Genomic DNA, 5,270 nt, shown 5'->3' with positions numbered 1-5,270 from the left:
TTGCAATCGTATAGAATTAATTCTCGTAGTAAAAATCTGCCGTATTTCATTTAGGAAAATTGCCAAAAAGACAACGGGGCAATTTATCTTGATTTATCGTCGTTATATGTATCTAGTTGACCTATTTTCAACAGTAGATTGTTTCAAACTAACAAATACATGTCACTCAAAGTGGTTCGCAGGCTATCTAAACAATACTATTGTGGCGATTTAATTAATGATACGATATTAATATGAAAGCTCGGTTCAACCAAATCATAGACAAAGCAACATGACTTTACTTAAACAAATAGGCCGAGTTTGGAAATATGTTCTGATTTTATCTAAATCATTCTAAAACATTGCCAGACATTCTTGATGGAATAAACCCGTTTTATATAAATTTGCATCGCTTGATGTCGTAGTAAACGAAATATGTGATAAATAAGGTGAAACAGAAAACTTGTGATTGGTGTCGGGAAAGGGTATTTGGTTCTATCAAACAACGACATCATAATCTTCTCCCTAGTATCGTATAATAAATACTCTCTGTACATTACAAATTGCCGCTCCATAGTTTGTCTGTTGGTACCGTTCTGGTATACCTTGTTCTCACACGAGAACGTGGCATTACTTGAATTGACCAAAAAGCAACGGACGCTCGCTCTTCCGGAGAAAATGGTCTTATTCTCCATTAACCTTTTCAGGAGTTTGCGTTTAGATTTGTCTTTTGTTCATATTTTACCCTAGTTGCATGGAAATTGAGTATTTCAATAAGACAATTTGTCTTGACATTTTTTTATCGACATTTTTTTTTATTATTCTCATTTCTCTTATCCTTATCACTTCTCTTCTTCTATACAATGTTTGTCAAAGCTGAAATATCTTAATTTTATCATATTTCAGTATGCGTTTTCAATGATAATAGCAAACCAATTTCATTTCGACTTAATTTGACTTAACTTGTATATCAGTAATCAAATTGATGGAAAGCGCGCTGATCTTTATTTGACCTGTTTCAAGAGAGGTGGCAAAACTACTGAATTAAGTCCTCATGGTCATAACATGCCCAACGTGTGCCCACAAACATCCACATCAACTAGTTTACTAGTTCGTCGAATTACGATTCCTTCTTGTGGATTGTCCGCTGATTATTTTTAATTTCAACAGTGTTATCGGTTTAATTAGAATCTTATCATTTAGGTAGAGTAGAAAAGTTCACGTCTAAAATAAAGCAAACAATCGGGATATTTTTATTTACAGTCAAAAGTAACACTATGACGTCACATTTACCACGTGACTTCTCACCTGATTGGATTTTTTCACTAACGCCACTAATGTTTCAGCTAGTTGTAGGGCCATATTTGAATGGTCCTTGACCATTGCGTCTTGGTCATGATGAACGGTGTAACTGTCTTTAGAAATTGGAAAATCGTGGTCAAAACCCATGAAGAATGTATCGTTGTAATTGATGTTTGGCCGAAAGTAGGATTCAATACAAGATGAGATCTGACATAATATCTTGGACTTTTTCGTTTTTGATCTAAATTGCACTTACAAGCTGAAAATGGGCGATTTATGTGACGTTTCGAAAATCGCGTGTGGATTACTTTATGACGGCGTTGTTGACTGCGTGATTCGGTTAATAGCGTAAACATATTTAACATTTTTGGGGCTGCTAAGATATTTCTTTTTTTTTTTTTTTTTTTTTTTGCAATTTTTTGCAAATTTGCAAGAATTGTCACTACAAATTACAGATTTATTTGCCAAATATTTCTTCTTGTTTCTTGACTTTGGAGAAACTTGCGTTTTTTGTGTGAAAATTGCAAAAAGCAAAAACCAAACGAAAAAAGAAAAATGATAATAAAACACAGCGACCTCCTTTATTATCGTGAATCTCGGAAATGTCTGTATTTAAATATGAAGACTTTTAAAAAATCAAAAAGAAAACCAGGAAATTGTCGAATAAAGGATTCTAGTCTTAAGTCTTACTTTCTTAAAGCTAACCTTAAAAATCCTCGCTAGAAAATAGTTTCGTACTGGATTTACTTATCACTTCTCAGAGGAGCACATCCCCAAAGACAACTGCTATGACAACAAATGAGGAAATTGAATACATTTGATGATGATCACTTTTTAAATATTAGGATAAGAATTGCATTAGTGCTTCATTTTGTAAACATATATTCCATTTCCGTTATAACTAAATCGATATGGTCTCAAATTATCAGATGGTTCAGAATGATGTTCTATAAAACTTTTAGATATTCCATGTAAAAATTCCAGTAAGAAACAACACCATGAATATATAATTTCTTTACTTACATACACCATTAACCTTTAACAATCCAAATTCCGATTTTCTTTGGATGGCACGCTTGAGTAAACAAACCTAACAAATATATCATATCTTGTCTGGCAGTTCTCCAATTAGTATTTAAAAAGTGGTGACGTAACTGGTTACATAATAAGATCTGTAAAAACCCGAATTATCGACCTGCTGATAGGCAATTGCTCTGAGCTTCCTTTATATTCTTGACCTACGAAAACAATTGAACCTCTTGTAATAGGTGTTTTTGATTAATTAAAATTAATCATATATAATAGCGCACGTGTAGTATGCACGTGAATGTTTTCCGTTGTTAGCCAGCGAATACTCGATGAGCGTTCTATTGCTTTTTTCTCATATATTCCTTAGACATATTTACCAATTCTTTTTGATGGAGTTATTTAGGTAACTTTATTGATCTAATGTTTTATGAGGAATTATAGAATAACATAACTAATGCCTATGATAAAAATAGATTTATGTAGTTATATCTGATAGAGATACTATAAGTCTTTCATGTTTTAATCACATGGCCCACCACGTTTTATTTATTTATTTATAGATTTAGTTATCAATTTATCTATGTATTCCTATTACTTTTTATAGTTTTAATGTGTTTTTGCCAATCAAAAATAGATAACTTTAACTTGAATCATATAGACATCGACAAAAACAAAACGGTAATTCAATCTTGGAATCTATCATAATTTTGGTATACATTACATATTTGAATGATTGTTCTTCTTTGTAAGACACATACAAGACTACGTCTATCTTATCATGAAGTAAATGGTACATTTAGGTTTATTTCACGTTGTTTTGAAACATGACATCACTCTGTGTTTATATGATCACTCTGATTACGTAATAGGCTTTAGTAGCCGTCTTTAATACTACAAGAAGAGAATTGGCTCCGATAACGTAAAGATACACATAGTATATTCTTTCTACTATATTCCACTTAATAACATGTTATGGTCTCATGCTTATGCTTTTGTTGTATGCGGTATGATGCACTATATTCTAATTTATTGCTTTCAAAACTATGACGCTGTACAGATAAAACCTTTGTTTTATTTACTTGATGCTTTTAGTTTGTACTTTATATGATACAAACTATAACATGTGTGACACACTAAATTATCTACCGTTGTGTAACATATAGAGTGATATTACTTACACCTGAATATTCACTTTTTTGTCATCAAAAAGCAAGCTTAAAAACGTTAGCCTTCCCTTTTTAATGAAAGATAGAAATCTTTAATGCGCATATGAAACATGGGGCTAAGGTTACAGATTTTTTCAACAGAATAGAATATTTCGTGATAATATTTTAAAATAATTGTTTAACTCACGTTTAAATGCACGTGATAATTAACATAGATCAAACCACGGATACTCTATAAGCGTTTGATCTGTTGTCGTCAACTGCAAGGTCATGTGTAACGGTCAATTGGTTCATTGGTTGAGCTTAATTGTATCACTTCATTGTTTTAATGTAGTCTACATGATGTTGTTTGGGCATATTTAAGCTATTGATAGTGATACATGAACATTTTTTTGTACTCGGACATAGCAGAATCAATTGAAAAAAAAAAAAAAAACAAAAAACAAGGCAAACAAATAAAAGCAAAAATTGTTGTCAAACAAGTCTATGATTTTGGTCACGTGGACCATCACGCTTTTGTTCAAATCTTTTAATTAGTATGCGTCAATCAAGATTACATCAAACTATCTTAAATCTGATACACATCGACAGGTCTAACTGATTGCACTATTTTGTAAGAGAATTCAATTCTTGTCTAATTACCTATCCAACATAACGTGCTTCAGTTAATATAAGACATAAATGTATCCAATGTACATTATTATATATACAACTTAACATACTTTCCGATTAAGTTAACATACATACAAGGGAGATAACCACTGTTTGCCTGTTAAACTTTAACGTAGTGTACCTTTGAGGGTAACAGTGTACAATGAATTAAGAATCATATATATATTTCAGCAGCTCCTTTTATTGTCTAGCGTTACTTTTTCAGAGAAAAATCTGAAATGTTTTGTTCTTCAATAATAGTGTATGCATAGTTTACTATCATGATATATATATATGATCAGATTATTTTCACCAGCAGTAGATCTGAAGACGTGTCGCTGTTCTTTTTATATAGCAAGTTAACTTTCATTGTGCTGATGAAAGAAGTCGATTAGGTTGCAGCAAGTTTTATAGCAGTGTGGGTAAGGAATTCTGTAATGATTCCACACTATATAACTTCCAATAGAGAAAAATTGCCTAAGGAAGTGTAAGTGTGCTGTAATGTAGGGTGGTCAGAGGTGTAACCGGATAGATCGACCTTAATCAACAATACATATTTATACATAACTGGTGCACCTTCATAAAACATACATTATGTTAACGTTTCGAATAAAATCGAAAACATTGATCATCAAATTATTTTTTTTTTCGTTTTCTAATTATAAAACTGAATAATATTAGTTGTAATACATACCAGTAAATATAGTAGGTGATTTAATTTCCGTTTTGATCGTAAGAAGGATTTATCATTAAGGAGTTATCTATCCGACCACATTTGATACACCACATATACTTCCATTCGGACTAACAAAAGTGAAAAATAAAAGGTGAAGAATTTGTTTCGGTGTAGGTGTAAAATCACTCAAGCTTATTCTATTTCCAACCTTTCTATCAGTGTAACAGTGAAATGCAGATTTAACATTAGTATTAAGAAATGTAAGGCTTTTTTTCTCGTCAATTTCAGACTGATAATTGACCTATAATACATATAATACCCCAGAAAATACATCTAAAGCACCACTTCATTCACTCTCTAAAACAGTTTTCCCTCTGAATCCAGATGTCGAAATACACATTCCAATAAATGGACAAGATGTCACGGTGTTTTTGGTCTTACATGAAAAAGTTTCGTAGTACCAGTAG

The sequence above is a fragment of the Ylistrum balloti genome, unplaced genomic scaffold (assembly GCF_031769215.1).
Source record: "Ylistrum balloti isolate Yb309-2 unplaced genomic scaffold, AGI_CSIRO_Ybal_v1 Utg369742, whole genome shotgun sequence".
In the NCBI taxonomy this organism is placed as follows: domain Eukaryota; kingdom Metazoa; phylum Mollusca; class Bivalvia; order Pectinida; family Pectinidae; genus Ylistrum; species Ylistrum balloti.
This window is presented reverse-complemented; position numbering follows the sequence as displayed.